The sequence below is a fragment of the Eptesicus fuscus genome, chromosome 8, assembly GCF_027574615.1.
Source record: "Eptesicus fuscus isolate TK198812 chromosome 8, DD_ASM_mEF_20220401, whole genome shotgun sequence".
NCBI classification, from domain to species: Eukaryota; Metazoa; Chordata; class Mammalia; order Chiroptera; family Vespertilionidae; genus Eptesicus; species Eptesicus fuscus.
In genome coordinates this window covers 7,951,227-7,975,770 of record NC_072480.1, presented here as the reverse complement: position 1 = coordinate 7,975,770, position 24,544 = coordinate 7,951,227, and the positions used below count along the sequence as shown (strand labels likewise).

The 24,544-nt window shown below is 44.2% G+C and overlaps 1 protein-coding gene and 1 pseudogene across 9 annotated transcripts in view; both read right to left on the bottom strand.

Moving 5' to 3' along the window:
* Positions 1–24,544, bottom strand: part of TNFRSF19 (TNF receptor superfamily member 19) — a 157,795-nt gene that overhangs the window by 132,466 nt on the left and 785 nt on the right. For 6 of the 9 annotated variants that reach the window (XM_054719746.1, XM_054719747.1, XM_054719745.1 and 3 more), the window contains exon 1: positions 9,182–9,383. The exons of 2 other annotated variants lie outside the window; for them this stretch is intronic. The gene's annotated coding sequence lies outside the window, so the exon portion shown is untranslated. Of the gene's footprint in view, positions 1–8,651; positions 8,812–9,181; positions 9,384–24,544 lie in introns of those variants that run through there. One more of the 9 variants, XM_054719743.1, reaches the window with a different exon arrangement.
* On the bottom strand, positions 12,235–13,183 carry LOC129149933 (phospholipid scramblase 3-like; annotated as a pseudogene).

The window sequence follows — 24,544 nt, the reverse complement described above, 5'->3', positions numbered from 1 at the left end:
TGGGTAAAAATAACCTGAGTTTTATTGGGAACTGTCAGGGAAAAGTGGCAACTAGAACATCTGGATTTTCAGTCCCATTTCTTAGCACTATCACATTGAAACTACACAGAGAATAAAATAGAACCTATTTGCTGGGGAGGAGGGGGGGGCGCTGGTGAGGATTAACTGAGATAATACATACAAAGTGCCTAGAACAGAATGAAAGCATAATCAGTGGTGGCTATTGATGTTGTTATTGTGGCTGTTGTTCTTAAGAACACCACTTATTAGCTGTGTGACCTGGACAAGTTACGGAGAGTTCATTGATAGAAACTGTTTCTTGCATGCCAGAAGTGCTAAGTAAATGTTAGCAATGATGACTGTCATTATTAATGATACTAGAGGCCTGGTACACAAATTCACAGATGGGTGGGGTCCCTAGGCCTGGCCGGAGATCAGGGCCAATCGTGGCGTCTTGCCCAGTCCCGATCAGGGACGGGCCAATCGGGGCTGGGCCAATCGGGGCCTGCCAGCCAAGAGGAGGGACCAGCCAGGGGGATGGACTGTGGGAGGTTGGCTGTGGGAGCACACTGACCACTGCGGATGGCTTCTGCATTGAATGAATTCCCCCTGGTGGTCAGTGCATGTCATAGCAACTGGTCGACTGGTCATTCCAGTCATTCGGTCGTAATAGTCACTTAGACTTTTATATATATACTAGAGGCCCGGTGCACAAAATTCATGCACCGAGGGGGGTGTCCCTCAGCCCAGCATGTACCCTCTCCAATATGGGACCCCTTGAGGGATGTACAACTGCCAATTTAGGCCCGATCCCAGTGGGCAGTCGGATCCCTAAACGGGCAGTCAGACATCCCTCTCACAATCCAGGACTGCTGGTTCCCAACTGCTTGCCTGCCTGCCTTCCTGATTTCCCCTAACCGCTTCTGCCTGCCAGCCTGATCACCCCATAACCACTCCAATGCCAGCCTGATTGATGTCTAACTGCTCCCCTGCCAGGCTGTTTGCCCCCAACTTCCCTCCCTTGCAGGCCTGGTGCCTCCCAACTGCCCTCCCCTGCTGGCCATCTTGTGGTGGCCATCTTGTGTCCACATGGGGGCAGGATCTTTGACCACAGGAGGGCATCCATATTGTATGTTGGAGTGATGGTCAATCTGCATATTACTCTTTTATTAGATAGGATAGAGGCCTGGTGCATGGGTGGGGGCCAGCTGGTTTGCCCTGAAGGGTGACCCGGATCAGGGTGGGGGTTCCCTTGGGGCATGGGGCGGCCTGAGCAAGGGGCCTGTGGTGGTTTGCAGGCCAGCCACGCCACATGGCAACCCAAGCAGAGTTGGAATTTATTTATCTTCTACAATTGAAACTTTGTAGCCTGGAGCGGAGCCAAGCCTCCTGCTCACTCCGTGGCCAGCAGCCATTTCTGTTGGGGTTTGTGTATATCTTCTATAATTGAAACTTTGTAGCCTTAAGCAGAGGCCTGGGCCAGCCAGGGTGTGCGGAAAGCAGGGGGCAACCCTAGCCTCCTGCTCTTCCAGCTCCGTAGCTGCCGCCATTTGTTTGGATTTGGTTACCTTCTATAATTGAAACTTTGTAGCCTGAGTGGAGGCTCAGGCCTGCAACGGCACGTGGAAAGCTTGGCTTCCTTTGTTACCAGGGAAAGCCAAGCCTCCCTCCTGCTCCCTGTGGCTGTAGCCATCTTGGTTGGGTTTATTTGCATACTCACTCTGATTGGCTGGTGGGTGTGGCTGGTGGGCGTGGCTTGTGCCTGTATCAGAGTGATGGTTAATTTGCATATTACTCTTTTATTAGGTAGGACTAGAGGCCCGGTGCACAAAATTCATGCATGGGGGGGGTCCCCTCAGCCCAGCCTGCACCCTCTCCAATCTGGACCCCTCGGGGGACATCCAATTGCCAGTTTAGGCCCGATCCTGACCTAACCCCCCTGCCAACCTGGTCTCCCCATGCAGCCTGCTGCTCAGTCGTTTGGTCACCCCTCATTAATCCCCGTGCCAGCCTGGTTGCCCCATGCAGCCTGTTCGGTTGTTTGTTCAGTTGCAATGGTCACTTAGGCTTTTATATATATAGATAGAAGATTTCCATGAGGATCAGAGGATCCAATGTATGTGACAGCCTTTTGAGGTTGTAACCTGTTAGACAAATATGAGACATTTTTCAGAGGATTTTAGACTTTTAGACATACAGGCCTGCAGAAAGCATCTGATGACTAAGAAATAGTACAAAGTTTGAACTAAGCATCTCTAAAGTCAAGTACTATGTTAAGGCTTCACAAAAATATAACTTTTCCCCTTACTACCACACTCTAAAGTTGACATTTATCCCCATACAGGTACAATGGGAGAGAAAACGGTGCGTCAAAGGACACATGTCCTAGGAAGGGTGGAAACAAATCTAATTCATGTCTCCTGACTCCAAACAAAACAGGGCTCTTGCCCATTCTGCCAGGTTGACTTCCTGTTGTATCCTGTGTCGCAGCATCCAATGGCCCCTTCCATTTGGCATAGTAGAACTATATCAACAAAACTAGTCAACAAAAACAAAACAATTTAACAAAATAATACATTTCATGATTTATCCATTTATTCAATACACCCTGATTAAAGAGTTATTAAGTGCCTAAAAGGAGACAGCATCAGATTGGGAGGACACCTATAAAGATGCACTTTTTTTTTTTTTTAAGAATAGTTTATTGATTTTTAGAGAGAGAGAAAGGGAGAAAAGTATCGATGTGAGAGCACAACATAGATCGGCTACCTCCTACATGCCCCACTGGGGATCAAGCCTGCAGCCTGGGCATGTGCCCTGACCAGAATGGAACAAGCAACCCTTTGATACACAAGACGATGCCCAAGCAACTAAACTTAGTGCAACTAAGGTGTAACTAACTTAGTGCAACTAAGGTGCACTTTTGAGGACACTCCTAGCTTAGCAGGGGTGGTGAAATCTAGTGGGGTGTTATGAGTGTGACCTTGAATTTCTTGGAATAAAATGAACTACCTTAAGGAATGCTTTGGCATTCATAAAAAAAAAAAAAAAAAAGAAAATTTAATGAAATAACAAGTGTTTAAGTACCAGTATTTAAAATTAAAATAAGGCAATAAAAAGGTTTTTATTAAAATTGGTTTTAATTTCTGGGAATTCAAGGTTTGGCTGAAATAGAAAAATGCTTTTATATACTTCAATATTCTATTTATTTGGGGATACTTATCAAACATGAAATACAAATTATTGATATTATGCACAATGGGTTCACTGGAGTTGTCAATAGTTTGCCAAAATACATAGACTAGACAACATCTACTAAATATCTGGCAACCATTTTGGCAAAATGTGTGCAGAGAAACTTGCCCTAGCTAAGCAATAAGAATACTAATAATTCTTGGCTTACCGTATTCTAGGAGTATGGGCTTTCTACCTCACTATCTGCTGTTCAACAATATCCATCAGGGTGGCAGAATCAGAAGAACCAGGCAAACAGAAAGGAAGAGATTGGAGCCTGAAGCCCAGAGCTAGCAAACATTCTGATAAGCTGCACAGAAAGTGGCTGCTTATCAAATCAAACAGCTCATCTTGCTCATTTGAATGAATGTTAACTAACACGAATGTGTCCTAATTGGCCAGCCTCTAAAGAAGATAAATCGAACAGATGCTGAAAGGCACACTTTTTCTACTTCCTTGTCCAAATCATAAAAACCTGTGCTGGTGTGTCACCAGGCAAAGCATCAGGGCCTCAGAGATGGCCGTTCCCAGGAACCCATTGAGGAGGAGCAGTCCTAGGCCACATCGACTGGCTGGCAGACCACTGGGTCCCCAACCACTGTGGTTATTTCAGCCTGCACTTCCCTCAGCTGTTGCTCCCTCTTGGGCTCTGCGCCTTCCTATACACCTACCTCATCCACCAGGCCTGCCTCTCAATTTGTCAAAGTTCTCCTGGGACCGCCCCGAGTGAGCACTTCTCCTCTGTTCTTCCATAGCTCCCTGGACCTGTGTATCTCACAGCATGATTATCTGGTTACTTCTTTCTCTTTGTAGCCCTTGTGTTGCCAGCAGCAGCATTATTTTCTGCAGTCACCACAACTTTTATTGTTGTTTGTTAATCCTCACCCAAGGATATTCTTTCCCCATTGATTTTTTTTAGAGACAGTGGAAGGGAAGGGTAGATACAGACAGAGAGAAACATTGATGTGAGAGAGACACATCGATTGGTTGCCTCCCGCACCCGCCCCAACTTGGGCCGGGGATCTAGCCTGCAATGGAGGCATGTGCCCTTGACTGGAATCAAACCCAACCACCACCCTTCAGTCTGCGGGCTGACCCTCTAACCAAATCCAGCTAGGGCAACACTTAATTTTTAAAATAAGTTTTCAATATTAAAATGAATAACGTTTTTGAAAAATTAGAAAATTTGGCCACCATGAGTCCCACGACTAAGCAACATGAGCTAGAGCTGAGCATCAGGCATTCCTTACAAAGAGAAACATACTTTTAAGGCTCAGTTTCACCATTTCCTATTGTTGCACTGGGTTCCCTTCATTTTTCACCAACCAAGACATTGGAATTTACCACCAACTATTGGGATTTGACGATTTAATGACAAGAAATGTGATTTTGCTCTAGAACTGTAATTCACCCCAAAAATGTGCCCTATACATGTTGAATGAATGAAAAAAAAAGTATTTAATTAGGGCTAATATTTGACCTCAGGGTCGTTGTAATGACTAAAACAATATATGTGAAAAATATGTTCACCTATAACTCAAGATTGAAATATAAGTTACTGTGATAGAATACAACTTTGGTCAGGACCCCATTTCTTGTAAATAGTGCAATAATAATCACAATGATCACTAAGGAGGGAGATCTGGTATTCATCTTTCTAATTTTAACAAATCAGTAACCTTTCTGAGAAAGATTTTTTATTTTTGATCTTATAATTGACCCAAATATATGACTCAGAATAATTCCAATAACCTGGATACTTTTTCAGAATAAATTAATTTTCTTTATTTTTTCATTCTTTGAAAGCCATTGGATTTATTATCAAACATGTAGTGCATGCAACAGGTAACAGTTTTTTTCTAGTAAAACTATATTAACATTATGTAATGCATATTAACTATGTAACATTATGCAATATATCCAACTCAGACATTTTTCCAATATGCAATAAGCTAAAATATATTTTTTAAGTCAACATTAAAGTAAACCGGCAGGCTTACAATTTATAAAATCATCATTGAAATAAAGCCTGCGCTATAGATACAGAATTTTACATTTTAATGTGGAGTATAATAATAAATGGCTAAGAAATAATGTCAGTCCCATATACTAAGAGAATTAAAAAAGAATTAGAACAATAACCCCTATAGCCTCTACTTATTCTATACCTCAGCCTGCAATTTCACTGTATTCTGAAAATTGTTCTTCCTACATCATGGAGTTGGCTGCCCTTTCTGTAGCCTAGGAAGCTCGCAAAGGTGTGCCGTAATAAAAATAGACATATTGTTGTTTGATAAGAAATGAGAATGATTTTCCTTATTTTCAAATCATGAAATTTTTTTTGCTAAATCTCTACATGCTCTAAAATGTTCTTTTGCCAAATACAGTACCTTCAATTCCCCCAAAGTTTAAAAACATTAGTGTCAGTGTCAGGCTCCAATAATTTTTTTCTTAACAAAACTTAAACTATGATAGAGTTTTGAAACTAATTCCTTTTATTTCTCTGAGTTGCAGACTCTAACATCTTTGCTTTAGTAAAATAACCATAATACAGTGTTCTTGAAATGTTCAATAAACAAGCATATTGTAACTAAGGTACTTTTCCCCAAATTCATAAATGTTTATCCTAAAATATAAATAGAACAATTGCAGCATTAAGGACTAAAGGCACCTCAAGCGGCAGCCCAATCTATTCTAAGAGAATTGTGCACAAGCATTTCTGAAACACAGCTGTTTAAATTTTTATTTTAGAAGTGAGTCTGGATAGGTTCCAAAACCACTCTCCGCAACATGTGTAGTGCTCTTCTCCAGTGTAAGTAGCCCCCGTTCTTTTAGAATTTCCTCACATCAGACCCAGCTAAGGCAACTCAAGAGTGGCCAAATAACATTCCATTTTCAGATATACAAGTTCCTTTGTCTTCTATAATTGCTGATAGGTGGTTGTTCTCTCTTTAAAACCCAGGTTTTAAAACTTTGGTTTAAAAGGCACATAGTCTGTGATGTGTGGACAAGAAGATAACCCAATACTGTTTAAACATCTTACTTTAAATGTAAACATTTTAGACAGATAAAATATGAAAATACGATGAATGGACTCACTGCCCAACCAGTAAATCATGAAAAGAAGTTGTGTTCATACTGCTTTATTGTTCTTTTTCTTCAGCTAGAAAGTTACTTTAAAAAGGCTATGATCTTTACTAATTAGCTGCGATGTGACAAACGTATTTAACTGTTTAACTGCTCCTGGTGCACATATACTCGAGGTAGGTATTCTTACTCAACCTGAAGCCAACACAGAGATTGTTGGCCTTCTCCAGAATTTTAAATGCTTGAATTTACAGATTGATTCATCAAATTGAAATGGATTTGCCTTTTTCCTGTATTAAAATGCCTGAGTCTTCCCATGTTGTGTTAAATTTTTTAAATACATTTTATTGATTTTTTACAGAGAGGAAGGGAGAGGGATAGAGAGTTAGAAACATCCATGAGAGAGAAACATCGACCAGCTGCCTCCTGCATACCCCCTACTGGGGATGTGCCCGCAACCAAGATACATGCCCTTGACCGGAATCGAAACCGGGACCCTTGTGTCCGCAGGCCGAAGCTCTATCTACTGAGCCAAACTGGTTAGGGCCCACGTTGTGTTAATTTTTGAATGGTAGGACTGATTAGTCACAGGGGATTGGGTCATGGGTGAGTTCAGAGATTGAAATAGGTTAAAAAGGAGAATCAGCCCAGCCCGCGTGGCTCAGTGGTTGAGCGGTGACTGATGAATCAGGAGGTAACTGTTCGATTTCCAGTCTAGGTCGAGGTTGAGGCACAATCCTGGGTTGCGGGCTCGATCCCCAGTGTGGGGCGTGCAAGAGCCAGCCAATTGGTTATTCTCATCATTGATGTTTCTATTTCTCTCTCTCCCCCTCTCCCTTCCTCTCTGAAATCAATAAAACAACAACAACAACAAAGGAGAATCAAGTAAATGTTAATAGAATTCCTCACTTAGGTATCAGAATACCTCACTAGATTCATATATTAGAACTAGTAAATTAAAATAATACTTTAAGCACAATATGTGACTACTACATCTCTCGATTCTTTTCCCACCCAGTTTTCTTGGTAGGAAAAGCACTTTACATTGCATTTTCAAGTGAATAAAAAGCCTTCATATGTCCTTAACTTCACATTCAAGATCCTGCCTGAAATCAGAGTCAAAAGACACTCCCATCGGGCCCTGGCCCGGTAGCTGGGTTAAAGTGCCCTCCCAATATGCCAAAGTTGCAGGTTTGATACCCAGTCAGGGCACATACAAGAATCAACCAATAAATGCATAAATGAATGGAACAACAAATCAATGTGTGTTTGTTTTCTCTCTCCCCCCTCCCTTCCTCTCTCTAAAATCAATACATTTTTTTAAAAATTTAAAAATTGAGAACTTCAAAGAACTTAAAAAAATGACACTCTCGATCAAAGAAACAAATAACTGCCATGATGCCCCAGAAAATATTAACACAACATCCCAAAATTAGCACTAACTACGGGGAAAAAAATCTAATGTGGCCTCAGTAATAAAGTAAATGTCATAGGACATTTTCATGGGCTAAAAAGTAAAGAACTTACAGAGCTCATGATAACGTACCATGCATATTTTAAAAATGAAATGGCATCTCTATTTTGTATTATTTCAGAACAACTTGATAAATATTATGCAAAGGAAATTTCTTTTTAAGTACCCACATCTCTGTGAATAATAATGTTAAAAACTGTTTTTTACCTCCTCTAGTTACATATCTTTCTCACCTCCTCTAGTTACATATCTTTAAACCAGATAATAAACAGTGCTTGAAATAAAATAATTTTAATTACATTGAAAGTAGCATTGGCAAAAATGCCTAAGGTGAACCTGCACAACAGAAAACATATTGAGTAAATCCCAAACTAATGCAATATAATCCTCCCTTTTGCATAAAGTGATCATGAAAAAAAAAAAGACATTAAAATAAATTTGTCTGTTTGCATAGGAAAACTGTTTCCTGTTTACATAAAGAAATCATCTTCTAGTAAAGAAAAATTGTCACTGGAGTCAAAACCACAACTTCATTAATGTTTTGAGTTACATTGTTTCAATTAAAGAAATACCGAACAATGCGTATGGTTTTGTTTGAAAATTGAGTCCTTTTACTAAATGCAAAAAAAGGTGACATGGATGTCTTACAATGGGAAATGTAGGTTGGATGCATAGTTCTCTACCATCAAAACAGACCACTGAAGAGTAGTCGCTCAATTTCTATTCAATGAAGTGGCATCAGAAGGCTGTGAAAGCTGACCTCTCTCTCTTACTATTCTACGCTCTACCCATCCTCACAGTACTAACAGGCTTACATTTGAGAAACTTTTCCCCCCACAATTTATGAACCACTTACAAATCGTGTGAATGTTCTCTCTCTCCCTCCTCGGCTACCGCTGGGTGGCCTGGGCCTGCACACAGCTCCCCCGGAGAAGTGCGCCCTGGGCGCGGGCTGGAGGTGCCTCGGGCAGGGGCCGAGCGCTCGGTTACAGGCCAGCGTGAAGCCGCGCGCAGACAGATTTCTGCCTCAGAAGCAGACGTAAGTGTACACGATCCCCGGAGGGAAAGGTTAAGCCCTGTCACTCCGTCCGCCTGCAGAAACCGGGATGCGTTCACAGCCTCGAGCCCCTCCAGCAACTGCGACCGAAGCGCCGGCGTCCGGGAGCCTCCTTCCCCCGCAGCCCCAGGTGGTCCCCCCTTCCCGGGGCTGCCCTCGCCCAGCTCCGTCCCCCCACCCCCTACTCTGCACAGAGCAACCGCGGCTGCCCCTTTCCTCCGTCGGGCGGCTGCCCCCTCCCAGGGCCGCCATCTCGCAAGGGTCCGCCAGGGCGAGGGCTGTGGACGGCGGCGCCGCGCTGCCCAGCCCCGGGTACGCGGGACACCTACCTTCCCGGTCACCTGAGACGCCGCCCGCCGCGCTCCGCAGCGTGCCCTCGGGCCCCGGCTGGGCGGGCGTGGAGGCGCCGGAGCGCGCTGGGACCGGCCCGCAGTGGGTACGAGGTTCGGAGCTGGACCGGGGTCCGCTCCCCGCACGCACGCGGACCGCGCCAGGGACCGCCCGTCCGGCGGTCTGGTAGCCCGGCAACGGCCGCCGCCTCCCGGGGCCCCGCCCACCTCTGGGCCCGCCCGCCGCGCCTCCCGCACCCTGCACGTGGCGCCGCCCCCGGCTCTCCCTGGCGCCCCCTCACAGCCTCCCTTCCAGCCCAGCGCGCCCGCGCCGGTGGCCCCCCGTTCTGGGCTGGGAGCGCTGGCGAATGCGACCTGGGGCGGGGATGGAGCGGGGATGGGGCGGGGTAGGGACTGGGAGAGACACCCAGACCACCGAGAGCTGGACTGTGTTAGACGGAACTGCCTTGGCGAAGGGAAGGAACCTTCCTTTCTACCCTGCACGTGTTTTCCCGGGACCTGTGTGCTTTCCCTTGCGGGTCACATTCTACCCAAGCTTCAGCATAAGGAGCAAAGGCCCCCGGAAAACGGTGTGGCACATTTGCTCTGGTCTATCAAGATCACGATGGCCTAGCTCACCGACAGCCGCCTCATTCATTCATGGATGGATTTTTCCAGCAGATGTTCACCCAACACCCTTTCAGGGTTTTTGCGCTAGTTAACTGTGTCCGCGCCGAGACCAGCTCAGTCCAACTCTCAGATCACTGAATAAACTCAGAGCCACTGGTGATGCAGGGAAGCACAGAGCCTGGCCTCCGTGCCTTCATTCGTGCTTTGGATAAGGTTTGGACACTTCTGAACTTCAATTTGATAACATATGCAGCAGAGAGGGTACCCACTTTGCAGATTTGTTGGAAGGAGTGAAAGAATTATGTATGTAATAAAAGTACTTTTGCAGCAGTAGAAAGCTATGGATACATAAGTAATTATTGTTTTATCTGTCCAGTGAGTGAATAAATAGACCAATACTTTCAAACCCAAGATACTGGGGATGACTTATGTGTTGGTTTTGTTTTTCCCACACGACTGCAAGTCTTTTTGGATGAAACCAAATCTATGTTTTATATACCCCAAGGCCCATACAGGCCTCTCAATAAATATTTGTGGAATGAATGAATGTTATTAGACTTAATTACTGATAACCACAACTCCTGATCCATACTGAGAACACTGTAGTGCTGTACCAGTTACTTGTGAAAAATACATTAAAATATTATCATCCCAAGTATTACACATCAAGATTGTCTACTTCAAATCTTAACATGGTCAGAATAGAAATCAAATAATGACTTATTTGTAAATGATTTACAAATGATATACACTAGCTTATTTGAACCTCAAATCAAGTACACATTTCCCTGCCCTAGTAGCTGTTGCCTAGTACTACTAAAGATTCAGTGTCCTGCATTAACATGCTCCTTATTATATTGAAGTTATCTGTTTGTCTGGGTTCCTCTCTCCAACTAGACTTCAATCTCCTGAGGACAAATCTTTTCTTAATATCTCATAGCCCAGCTAGTACGTAGGATACTCAGTAATTTGTTAGGCTGAATTACCACATTTTCCTTCATAAGGACTCCAGCATTCACCCCTTCTTTCTCTTTTTCTCTTGGTCTCACCACTTCCACCAAGGTACAGGCCCTCCCCACCTTTCACTTGAATATTGCCGCTACAGGGTTTGAATATTGTTAGACCTTTCTCCTTGCTGTTTTGTCCAGTGGACTTATTTCAACCTCCCTGCCATTACTGTCACTATCCAGTAAAATTATTAACATTCCTAAAAAAAAAAAAAAATTATTAACATTCCTTATTGTAAGGAATGACTTCTATATTCCTTGAATTAGGTTTCAGAGATTTCCAGGTTTGGACTCCACCCATATTTTCAGCCTTACCTTTCTTCTCTTCTCTAGACTTTATATTCTTTACTGGAGGCCTGATGCACAAAATTTGTGCAAGGGGCTTGGCCCTCACAGCCCCAGCTTCGTCTGGAAGGTCGTTCAGCTGTCTGGTCTAATTAGCATATTACGCTTTTATTATTATAGATACTAGAGGCCCAGTGCATGAAATTCATGCACTTGGGGGGAGGGGGTCCCTCAGCCCCACCTGCACCCTCTCTCAGTCCGGGACCCCTCAGGGGATGTCCGCCTGCTGGCTTAGGCCCGTTCCCTGGAACAGGCCTAAGCCAACAGTTGGAAATCCCTCTCACAGTCTGGAACCCCTCACTCCTTACTGCCCGCCTGCTCGCTGCTCCTTACCACTGCTGAGAAACTTAAACTCCTTCCTCTGCGGTCACACAACTGTCACATGCCAGGCAGTCACTCAGAAATATCTTGGCATTGGCCAACTTATGGAATTCTCCCTTCTCTCCATTCTCCTGAGTCAGACTCTGGACATTGACTGTGGTATTCTCTTGGTCATCGTTTTTGTTTTGTTTTGTTTTTTCCAAAATGTTACAGTTTCTATGAATATAACATACAAAGATGCAGCCTCCTTTGTAGGAACAGGGAAGGATGGGGTGGTTAAGTAAGGCACATGGAGCTGCAGCAAGCACCAGCTGCGGTGAGGGCCAAGGGGGAGAGGAGGTTGGCACTGGGGCCGAGGCCCTAGAGCCATTGCTGGGGAAGTAGGGATCCCCTCTGAGTGCCTCGTTCTGAGGCTGAACTAAATGGTCAAGCTGAGGCAGAGGTGGGTGGCCATATCAGCCATCTTTGGTGCTGTTTACCCTTTCCCACCCCAGCTCTGTTGTAAAACCCCAGAGCCCTGGATTCCAAAGGCCCCGTCCAGAGCAGAGGCCCTGGAAGGGGATGAGAGGAAGTGAGTAGGGCAGGTTTGAAAGCCGATATGCCTGTGTGCTGAGGGATGGCAGAGACAGTGGTGAGAGGTAGCCGGGGAAGGGCTCTCATACACACCCTTCTGTGGGGGCCACAGGTGAGGGAGGCCAAGAGAATAGGGTACGGATGGGGCGCCATGGCCCCAGCCTCTTAGGCATCCCTGTCTGTCCTCTGCAGTGCACATGGAGGAAAGGGGCTGCCTCTGAGGAGGGGCCAGGCCAGGTGACCATCTTGAGTTCTGGCTGAGGTGATGGTCCTCACCCTGAGATGCTGTCTAACTGGTGATGGCAGAGGACCCAGTGCCTCCTCGCTTCTCGAAGAACATGTAGTCAATGAGGAACGTGGCTCCCAGCAGTACAGCCTTCACTCTCACGTCCAGATCCAGTGGGAACTGCAAGCCAAAGTCATCTGCATCCGGGAGGGCTTCTTGGAGCAGCCTCCCCCGCCCCCACCCCGCCCCACTGCTTGCTGATGTGGCCCACACTGCGGGACTCATCCGGAGTCTTCACCTCAAAGTTGGTGCCTGTGCCACAGCCACAGGTCCAGCAGGGCCCCACCACTCGCAGGATCCTATGGCGATCGGCATCTTGAATGGAGAACTTGGGGAGGAAGGGATGCCAGGTCTGCAGCACATGGCCAATGGTGGTGCCTGGTGGTGACTGTACTTCCATCTCTCGATCCCCGGAGGCCACCAGACGGACGCGAAGGGGCCGGCCATACCGCAGCACAGACGTGCACAGCAGTTGCTCTCTTCAGCCGCCTGACCCAGGGCTGTCCACCCCTGAGCGCAGTTCATACCGGTTACATGTCTCCCAGCCTAGGAGCGTTTCCACTCACGCAGCCCTCTGGTGAATCAGGATCTGATCAATTGGCACCAAGAATTCGAGGCCAGAAGGCACCCTGGGCAGTGGCAAGAGGCGGGCAGCAGGCCCAGGGCACTGGGGCCGGGTGAGGGGAAGAGAGCAAAGCCGGGCGCAGGGGCAGGCACGTGGGCAGGCACTGGCACTGATCCGGGCCCAGGATGCTGCACCTGCTCCAGGTACCCAGCGGTCACAGGGTAGGGAGGAGGGGGCGAAGGGGTGTAGCCTGTGGGGGGCAAGTATCCTGCCATAGGAAAGGGATGAGGGTTCACAGGTTGTCGCTATACCAAAGCTTAGTTCTAGAAGTGGAGGCAAGCTCGGGGACAGCCTGACAGACACAGAGACAGACACAAAGACGAAAAGGCAAACGTGGAGAGGGGGCTGCGCCAGGCACCCGCCCAGGGTCTCTCAAGTGGCGCCTCTGACTCGGGGAGAAACCAAAAGTGTCAGTGGGCGGGGCAGAGTACCTGGGACCCTGGATTCCCTCTGGGGTTTGCAGAACTACCCCCTCCCTTTGTTCTCCCATTCTCCACAGAGGCAGCTGTTGGCAGATGGCAGGACGAATGGATCCGCAATCAGACTGACGGCCCCACCTCCAGGGCAGTTTCCTGACCCCTCTGTGTCTCCTGCTCACCTGAAGCCCCTAAAATAGTTGGGGTGCCCAGTGCTCAGAGGCTCCCGAGAGCTTGTGGAGGCAGGCCCTTGGTCATCGGTTTTTTGTTTTTTTACTACATTTCTTCTGTGTGCAGTGATCACACTTCATCTGGAGCAGGGCAGGCTCAAGTGACCTGGAGGAAGCATGGGGAGAGCAGTCACTGCTGGTCACCCCTGACACTGCGGGCGCTATCCATTCTTCTTTGTGGAGTGTCGAGGGAGGGGAAGCGGCCTCAGTGCCTGAGGCCAAGTTCCAGGAGGCCGGCAGCGCTGTTGGGATTGTGCCGGTGGCACTGGTCCATTGGTGCCTGTCCTGTCCTCTGGAGATTGAACCTGCAGGACTACTAAGGGAGCCAGTCCCCAGTTCCGTCCCACCTCCACCACCGATTGATTGGCATCTGAGGGCCTGGAAGAGGGACCAAGAGGTCTGCCTTCCAGCCGCTTGCCAGTCACCACTGCCACCGATTGATCAGCTCCTGCTCCCTCAGTTCCCTAGCCTGGTGTTCGGTCGTCCCTCCGGTCATGATGGCACCTGGGTTTTTATATATATTAGGATTCTGACCAAACTGGTCTGCGTGCCTTGACTCAAAGTACCTTGAACTTGCCCTTCTCTTTCCTCTCTAAGCTTCCTCTTCATATCCACCTATTTCCCTCACCTCTCTGAAGCCTTACTTATCTGACTCTCACGACCAACTTAAAAGTCACAACTCTCACCAGTCTCCAAGGTTTGTGGCCTTCTTATTAGAATGATAGTACTTGCCGCATTCTCTCATATGTGACTGAGATTTCTTCCTCAAGGAATTAATAGGAGTTATACTTTCAGAGAAGGGCTATATCTTGTTCAAACTTGTATCTCTGATAGTATCAAACATTCTCATAAATATTCAACAAATGTTATTCTGCCAGCTCAGGAACTACCTCTTTGACTTTAGCCAAATGTCCTTTCTTCTATGGCCACCTTTTGTCCTTAGAGCCAATGACACATGATGTAGTTCTTGAATCATTTCCTGCGTATGTGATTGATCTTCCCAGTAAGCTTGTTAGCTCACTGTGGAGAGAGACCCTATTGCGAACACACACAGGCTTTGGCATCAGATAATCTAGCCTTAGATCTTAATTTGCCATTCACTAGTTGCATACCCTTGGAAAAGTTACTTAACCTCCCTAAATTTCCATTTCTTCAACTGTAAAATGAGTGGTTTCATTGGTGGTTAATAAATAAGATAAGGTATTGAGATCACTTAACCTAATGCCTGTCACATAGTAAGTGCTCACTCAATGCCAGTCAATATTAGCAGCAGCATACCTTTTGTAGGGCAGACAGTGCCTAGCATCAGTATATATATGGTAATAAAAATGATATTTGACAGTAGGGACAAAGATCATTGAACCTCTGTGTGCTCTAGCTATTAAATAAATCTTATTCTCTAAAGAAAAGCATGTTAAGTTATACATACTCCCCACTTTACCTCACTTTGAAAGTATATATGATCTGGAGACAGTATCTGAAGGAGAATCCAGGCCCACAATTAAGCACCAGCAGTGGTACAAAAAGAACTGTATGATCCCTGGGCTCATTCAGAATGAAACTGATGGTTAGAATTGGGGCTGCAAGCATTTTTCTCCCTTTAAAACACTGACTATTAATAATGGGTTGAAATTTTTACTGTAAAAACCAAATGGTTACATGGATCTTGGTAGAGGTGCTGTTGCTTTAGGGTTGGTATTTCTGAAATTAGTTTTAGCAATATCTAAGCTAAGGCATTATGTTTATCCTATATAATAAAAGCCTAATATGCTAAGTGTCTGGTTGTCCAGTCATCCGTTCAACCAATTAAAGCATAATATGCTAATGATATGCTAAGGTCTCTCAACCGCTTGCTATAACGTGCACTGACCACCAGGGGGCAGATGCTCCGACTGGTAGGTTAGCTTGCTGCTGGGGTCCAGCCGATCCGGACTATTGAGATGGGCCGGATATGCCCTGGAGCCTTCCTGCAGTCTCTCTCCGGCTGGCCAACCTCCTATGTCCCTCCCTGGCCCCAATCATACACTGATGGGGTCCCTCGGCCTGGCCTGAGCCCTCTTGAAATCCGGGACTCCCCGTGGGATGTTGGAAAGCTGGTTTCAACTGATCCCGCAGGCCAGGCCAAGGGACCACACTGGTGCACGAATTCGTGTACCGAGCCTCTAGTTTAGAATATTTTCCCCACAAAAGTTGAACTAATGAAGAAGAAAAATTCTTTTTTTAAAAAAAAAATATATTTTATTGATTTTTTTTACAGAGACAAGGGAGAGGGATAGAGAATTAGAAACGTCAATGAGAGAGAAACATCGATCAGCTGCCTCCTGCACACCTTCTACTGGGGATGTGCCCGCAACCAAGGTACATGCCCTTGAACAGAATCGAACTTGGGACACTTGAGTCCGCAGGCCGACACTCTAGCCACTGAGCCAAACCAGTTAGGGCTAGAAAACTTCTTGAAAAATAGTTTCAGTGATAAGCTAGCTCACTGGAAGAAAAGTTAATGGAAAACTATTTGACTTCCTAGTAAGTCCTAGTGTAAGTTATTATTCCTGGGGAAAATGGAATAGAATGAAAGCTACATAAAAATTCTGATTTTTGGCCTAACTGGTTTGGCTCAGTGGATAGAGTGTTGGCCTACGGACTCAAGGGTCCCAGGTTCGATTCCAATCAAGGGCATGTACCTTGGTTGTGGGCACATACCCAGTAGGGAGTGTGCAGGAGGCAGCTGATAGATGTTTCTCTCTCATAGATGTTTCTAACTCCCTTTCCTCTTCCTTCCTCTCTATAAAAAAATCAATAAAATATATATTTTTAAAATTCTGAATTTTGTCTCTTAGGTCGCAGTGACTGTACCTAGTAGGTACTCGACAATTTGTTGAATGAATTAATGAATGGGGTAGGAATCTCAAAGTATAATAAAATTTGCCAAATATAGTTAAAGGCCCTGGTAATCAGGACACCTACCTTCCCTGTCACCTGAGAGGCTCCACCTGCCATGCTCCACAGTGTGTCCTGCAGGCCCCGGCTGGAGTGGAGGCACAGCAGTGCACTGGCACAGTTAGAACTTTGTCCCAATATGCCAAAATTTTGGTTCGCTCACTGGTCAGGGCATATATAAGAATCAACCAATGAATGCATAAATAAGTGGAATAACAAATTGATATTTCTCTCTGCCCCCCACTCTCTTTCTCTAAACTCAATCAATAAATTTTTAAAAATCAAATATAGTTAAGAAAATAAGGAAAAAAATTAACCAAGACCCAGGATTTAAATAATTCCCAATACCCTTTGCTGCCAATTTAGACTATCAGTGCAGGGTTGGGGGCAAATGTTGAGTGACTTGCTCAAGATCATACACCAAGTTAATAATAAAGCTAAAATAAAAATCCAGGCTTCCTGAATCCTAATATAATCTTCACTATACTGCTAGTGCATAAAACAATATACATGAAAAGGCCAAGGAGGCTATTTATTTAGTTTTTCTAATGTTAAACTCATGACATTTATAGAACAAAGTTGTAAGTTGTAGCAATTGCACTGATCTTTGTGAGTTTATGACACCTCTGTTGGCCAGACTCTTTTCATATGTTTAATGAGAGAAAAAATGGGCCACTGACTGTCCTCCTCTCCTTTGAATAAATATGGTTAACTCCTCTGCATATGGCTGAATTAAAAACCAGGCTCCGCCCCTGGGTCTGGGAGAGGCCACGCGCCCCCGGGTCCAGGTGAGGCCATATGTCCCTGGATCCGGGTGAGGCTGGGTCCCGGGTCAGGGTGAGGCCACGCGCCCCTGGGTCTGGGAGAAGCCACGCGCCCCTGGGTCCGGGTGAGGCCATGTGTCCCTGGATCCGGGTGAGGCCTCGCGCACCTAGGTCCGGGTGAGGCCACGCACCCCTGGGTCTGGGAGAGGCCACGCGCCCCTGGGTCCGGGTGAGGCCATGTGTCCCTGGATCCGGGTGAGGCCTCGCGCACCTAGGTCCGGGTGAGGCCACGCGCCCCTGGGTCTGGGAGAGGCCACGCGCCCCTGGGTCCAGGTGAGGCCATGTGTTCCCGGATCCGGGTGAGGCCTCACGCACCTAGGTCCGGGTGAGGCCACGCGCCCCTGGGTCTGGGTGAGGCCACGTGCACCTGAGTCCGGGTGAAGCTGTGCCCCTGGGTCAGGCCGAGACCAAACCAGAGGGAGTTGGACCTGCATTACCACCATTTGTCCACCATCCAGAGCTGAGGGGTCAGTGCTGACATGTACACATAAGGAACTGGTGGACATTGAAATTGGGTCTCTAAAGAACTGTTGGTCCAGAAAGAAACTCACTACAGACTGATTCATTTGCCTGTCAGCATAACTATTATTGCTCGTCTCACATTCCGTTCTTATAAGTATATCTCTAGGGACACATGATCTCGCTCATCTAGGGGAAATGATGAACAACATAGACTGATGAACAAGAACAGAACCAGAAACAAGGAGGCATCGATCGGACTAGCGGGCCTCAGAGGGCGGATAGGGGAGGTTGGGGGGAGGGGGGAGAGATCAACCAAAGGACTTGTTGGCATGCATATGAGCCTATCCAATGGTTAAGTTCAACAGGGGGTTGGGGCATCCGTGGGGAGGGGTGTGGGATAGGAATGGGGGGGATGAGGACAAATATGTGACACCTTAATCAATAAAGAAATTTAAAAAATAATAATAAAATAATAAAAAAAAAAATAAAAACCAGGCTCACTGGGCAGCAGCCTGTGAGGCTAGGTCACAGGGCTACCAAAGTATTAGAGACATTTAACAAGATGAAGAAAGCTGTACTTATCATAACTCATCTCAGAGAGAGGGTAGTTTATGTTGGAAGTAATGTTTGATAATTTGCTCAACACCCACACCTCACCCTTCTCACCAAAGAGCAAAGTTAAATCACAGTGAATGGTGTTAAAGTACTTCTCAATCTAAGGATGTGAAATTTGGTAACTTCTGAGTGGTGATTTCAGCAAGTGGGTAGATTTGGAGTCAAAGCTGAATGACTTTTGACAGTAGAGGATAAATTAAGCATAGCCACAAGGGAGTCTCTTTTTTCTCTCCTTTCATTGCCCATTCTTCTAAATTGGGCTGACAAATTTTTAAAGAATTACTCTTTAAAGGGGCATCAAATTATTAATTTTTCCAGGGTGCCTTGGACTGGCCCGGCAATCAAAGGGGCGTCTGACCAAACCAAATGTGGATGTTTGAGTTTGGTCCAGTTCTGAAGTAGAGAAGGAATAGATTATATCTTGAGGTTATTTATAGCTGAAAATCCTAGGCCAACTGATATAAAACTCTATCAAAAGCTTCTAATAGCTCTCATAAAATATATCAAAAGAAAGAAAAAAACACAGAACCCATTTTTAGCCAAAATTTTGGCTACAATGTTTGCTAACAGTTAAATTCAGCTCTATTTAATTCTTATAACAGAAAGAATTAACTGCTTAGCCCTAGAACAAAAGAACCCAGATATACTCTAGTGATACCATTTAATTAGCCCTGTGATCTTGCACATGTTATTTGACCCCTCTGAGATTCACTTTCCTCATTTGTCTAATGGGCATGACAAACCTAATTGTACATTTAAATGAAATAGTGTTTTAAAAAATATTGTTAGAGTTCCTGGCACACAAGTAATCAATAAATATTACTGAATTAATTAATAACTGATGAATTAATTAATGTTAATGAACATTACTAAGTAATCATCTATAAAGCTTTATATGAAACCTTTATGACAGTGATAAAACATGACTGACAGACATCTATTTGGCCTCAAGAGCAGTGTATATGTGTACAATTTACAGACAATACATAAGTTTATTCACAAGAAATATATTCATTTTTCCCAAGAAAAAAAAACACAGAGAAAGTTAATGAAAACATATTCAAGGATTCTTAATGTAGTCACAAATCCATATATAACTTCATGTCTGGACCACAAAAGTAATATGGAACACATATCATGTAAAACCCATGTTGAATTTGCAAACCGAAATCTCACAGATCCCACTGGAGATCTCTCTTGAGGAGTAACAACCTTTAATTCACAATTTAACTTTTCATGGACCCTACTGACATCTTCAATTCCTTGGAAACACGAAAAGATGTGCTTATATAATGCCAAACTTGTATACACATATACACACAAATAATTCCATATTGTATTGATATATTAAATTTTGGGGGAAATTATTTTAAATGTTATAGTAAATTGTGTGTAGCAATAATTGTGTTTAGACTACTTAGAAATACAGAAGCAAAAGGAGCAGTTGGGAAATAACCAGACTAACCCAGTTGATTGACATATCTATTATGGAAAAAATAGACTAAAAAGAGTATTTTAATAGGAAGTGGCTAGCTCTATGATTCAAACTAATACTGTTCTCTGATCAGCTACCCAGTGAATTTGTTTTAGCAGTTGTTGGAAAATGGACTATGGATGTTGAACAAGAAAGAACACTGGACTTGCAAAACTAGCATATGACCTTAGTTAAGTTAGTCAAGTTACTTTTCTCTAGTCTCAGTTTCCTCATCTGTAAAATGGCTATAAATATTCCACCCGGGCCCTAGCCTGTTTGGCTCAGTGCATAGAGCACTGACCTGCAGACTAAAGGGTCCTGGGTTTGATTTTGGTCAAGAGCACTTGTTGGGAACAACCAAGATGGCGGCATAGGTAAACACCTGTACTTGCTGCCTCTCACAACCACATCAAAACTACAACTAAAAGACAAAACAAATATCATCCAGAACCATGGGAAAGCTGGATGAGTGAAAGTTCTACAACTAGAAGGAAAGAAAAAAGTACATTGAGACTGATAGGAAGTGCAGAGGTGTGGAGGTGTGGAAGTGTGCGTGATACGAGCTGGCAACTGGGTGTGCTGTTGTTTTTTTCAATGGGGAGGGAGATACAATCACCCGATTGCTCTGAACTCCAGTTCCGGGCGAGACTCTGGGGACCCAGACTCATACAGGGAGAAACTGGACTGTGTGGCATCGGGCCGGAACACGAGGGTGGCTTTCTCTCAGAGGTGCTCACAGCGATCATTGTTCCTGCATGGGGCCACGCTACACAAAGACCCGGGGACCTCTCCAGTGCAGTGCTGACTGGCAGCCATTGCTGTTTGCTCTGCCCTAGTGATTCCCTGAGACCCTGCTCCATCCAATTTACAACCCCACCCAAGCTTTGCACAGCGGCTTTTGCATATGAATGGCCTGTCCTTTTGCCACTTAAAACCTAACAAACTGCAGCTGGGTCAGAGAGCTCCAAAGCTTCCAAAAGAAGGCCCATGGCCCAGCAGCAGCAGCCTTCATTGCTTCACAGCTGGGCCTCATCTGGGCACTGCCAAACCCCAAACAAAAAGGAGGAATCTGCAGATCTCTCTGTAGCTCCTGCTGGGTAGCCTCAGGCAGTGGCTGACTTTGCAACTCCTTGGAGATCCAAGAGCCAGTGTACCCATTGGTCAGTGTGAGACCATACCAGATTACAACTCTTCACATCCATAAGCGACATACTCAAAGGGCACACTCAGTGAGCACCAAAGCCCCACTGAAGCAAGTCCTGCCCCATAATGGAAGAACAGCAGTTCTTCCATTGTAGACACAGCTGGTCCACACAGCCAATTGGCCTGGAGGTCAATTCCTCCCAGTGATACCAACAGCAATCAAGGCTTAACTACAACAAGACTGTGCACCCAGCCCACAAAGGGGTGCACCTAGAGTGTCTACCTCAGGTGATTGGGGAGGCTGAGCCACTGGGCCCTATAGGACACCTAGCACACAAGACCACTCTATCAACACAGGAAAGCAGCCAAAATGCAGAGACAAAGAAACATGTCACAACTGAAAGAAATGGAGGAAAGCAAACTACCAGATATAGAGTTCAAAACCATGGTTATAAGGTTACTCAAGAATCATCTAGAAACCTCTGAGAAATTTAGTGAGACCCTCAAGGATATGAAAAAGGACCAATCATAAATTAAGCATACACTGACTAAAATTAAGAATAATATACAGAGATCCAACAGCAGACTAGAGGATCCCAAGAATCAAGTCAAAGATTTGAAATACGAAGAAGCAAAAAACACCCAACTGGAAAAGCAAAAAAAAAAAAAAAAAAAAAGAATCCAAAAATATGAAGATAGTGCAAGGAGCCTCTGGGACAACTTCAAGCATACCAACATCTGAATTATGGGGGTAAGAGAGAGAGAAGAAGAAGAGAGAGAGAGCAAGATATTGAACACCTATTTGAAGAAATAATGACAGAAAACTTCCCCTACCTGGTGAAAGAAATAGACTTACAAGTCCAGGAAGCTCAGAGAACCCCAAACAAAAGGAATCCAAAGAGGACCACACCAAGACACATCATAATTAAAATGCCAAGGGCAAAAGACAAAGAGAGAATCTTAAAAGCATCAAGAGAAAAACAGTTAGTTACCTACAAGGGAGTACCCATACGATTGTCAGCTGATTTCTCAACAGAAACTATGCAGGCCAGAAGGGAGTGGCAAGAAATATTCAAAGTGATGAATAGCAAGAAACTACAACCCAGATTACTCTACTCAGCAAAGCTATAATTTAGAATTGAAGGTCCTATAAAGAGCTTCATAGATAAGAAAAAGCTAAAGGAGTTCATCACCACCAAACCAGTATTATATGAAATACTGAAGGGTATTCTTTAAGAGGAAGAAGAAAAAGGTAAAGATAAAAATTATGAACAACAAAGTGAAAACAAATACATATCTATCAACAAGTGAATCTAAAAATCAAGTGAATAAAAAATCTGATGAACAGAATAAACTGGTGAATATAATAGAATCAGGGGCATAGAAAGGGAGTGGACTGACAATTCTCAGGGGGAAGGGGGTGTAGGGGTGCAGGAGAGATAGACAAAAATCATACACCTATGGACGAGGACAGTGGGGACGGGGCGGTAAGGGCAGAGGGTGGGGTGGGAACTGGGTGGAGGTGAGCTATGGGGGGGGGGGGGGACAAAAGAGGAACAACTGTAATAATCTGAACAATAAAGATTTATTTAAAACACACACACACACTTGTTAGGGTTTCAGGCTTGATCCCCAGTAGGGGGCCTGCAGGAGGCAGCTGATCAAGGATTCTCTCTCATCATTGATGTTTCTATCTCTCTCTCTCTTTCCCTTTCTCTCTGAAATCAATAAAAGTATATTTTTTAAAATTGCACCCTGCTTATTTTACGAGGATGATCTGATCAATGCCCTCATTTCACCCATGAGAAAAATGATTAGTAAAGTGATTCTTTTAACGATACATAGCTAATCAGTGACACAATCATGACTAGAAATAAAAGTCTTTTGAAGAGTTGGACTTTCTGCAGTAACAAAGCTGTCATTGAAGCAATAGATAGGAAAGTGCTTTGAAAAATGTAACATAACGGTTTCCTTCAGTAGAAATACTATGGAGTGTATTTACTTAAAATACAATCAAGGGCATCATGTGGCAATTAAGAAATGCCTTTGAGATTGTACCTTACATTCAGCAATAGCCATCTTTCCTTTAAAATCAAATAGAATCTGTTTCATTTCTCAACAAAGATACAAGAAATAAACAATTAACTGAATTAATTCAGGGACTTGACTGACCCAAGTTAGTTTTCTACAAAGTCTAAATTAATCAGATAATTGCTAATTCTGCCTTTTGTTTTGTGCTGTGTACAGTCTGCATTTGTTGACATGAACCTAGTAACAAGAATAAATAGTCATTTAAAAGTTTTTAAAATCCCAAATCTGAATTAAATTATCAAGTTCCTAAGCACACTCTTTCTTTAGGCATCTTCTCCAGTCATTCATTACTTTAAAAGTTTAATTTTCTTTATCTGAATGTGAGCATTAATACTGTTTTTGTGATATAAAGAGAACTTTTGAAGCAAACAAATGAAAAAAAAAATCAACCTAAAATGATAATCCAGGATATTGTTAACATGTTTTGTTACACTGTCAGTAAAACAAAAACTTAAATACCTCTCTTGGCATGACTATATAAACAGCATTTAGTCTTTTAGATTCAACTGCTACTGACACATTGAAAAAATATAGGCAATTTAGTATGGTTTAAAATAATCTCCACTAAACAGCTATCAATGTTTTAAAATTAGGCAAACAGTGCTAATCAGCCTCCTAATATCAGAAGGAAAGTTTAGAAAGTAATTTAATTAATTGGTTCTGAAAATTAATTACATATGTAATGAGCCTCATTAGACCTTTCCTGCCCTGTCCGGGTAGCTAAACTGATTAGAGCATCCCAATATGCCAAGGTTGAAAGTTCAATCCCTAGTCAGGGCACATATAAGAAACAACCAATGAATGCATAAATAAGTGGAACAACAAAAATCGATGTCTCTTGCCATCTTCCTTTCTCCCTCCCTCCCTTCTTCTCTCTCTTTAAAATCCATAAATAAATAAAAAAGAAAGAATAGACTTCCTGTTTCATCAGAATTTCAGATTAAAGGATGACTGGTCTTTTCACTTATAATTTCTTTGTGGTTCACAGAGCATAAAATAGACTGTTGGTTGTGATGATCATTAAATATTTTACCCTAGTAAATTTAGGACTAGAACATTAAAATAAACTGACCTGAACATCGAACTCTTATGTTTTTACTGTATTAATTTCTTGCATCCCAATGTAAAGATTTTACTTGGTGTGTATGTGCACGAGTGTGTGTGTGTGTGTGGGGGGGGGGGGGGGGCGCGGGGAGGGGGGAGGGCGGTGGGTTACTGAATTGACAAAAAAACAAATCCACAACAGTTAACTTCCAAATTTAGCACACCAATATATTTTGGTTTTGCCATGTTGAATATAAACTAAGTAAAAACTTAATGTAACATAATAACTGTGGATTACTCAGATAGTTTTCATAAAATGTTGGCCAATTGTAATTTATAA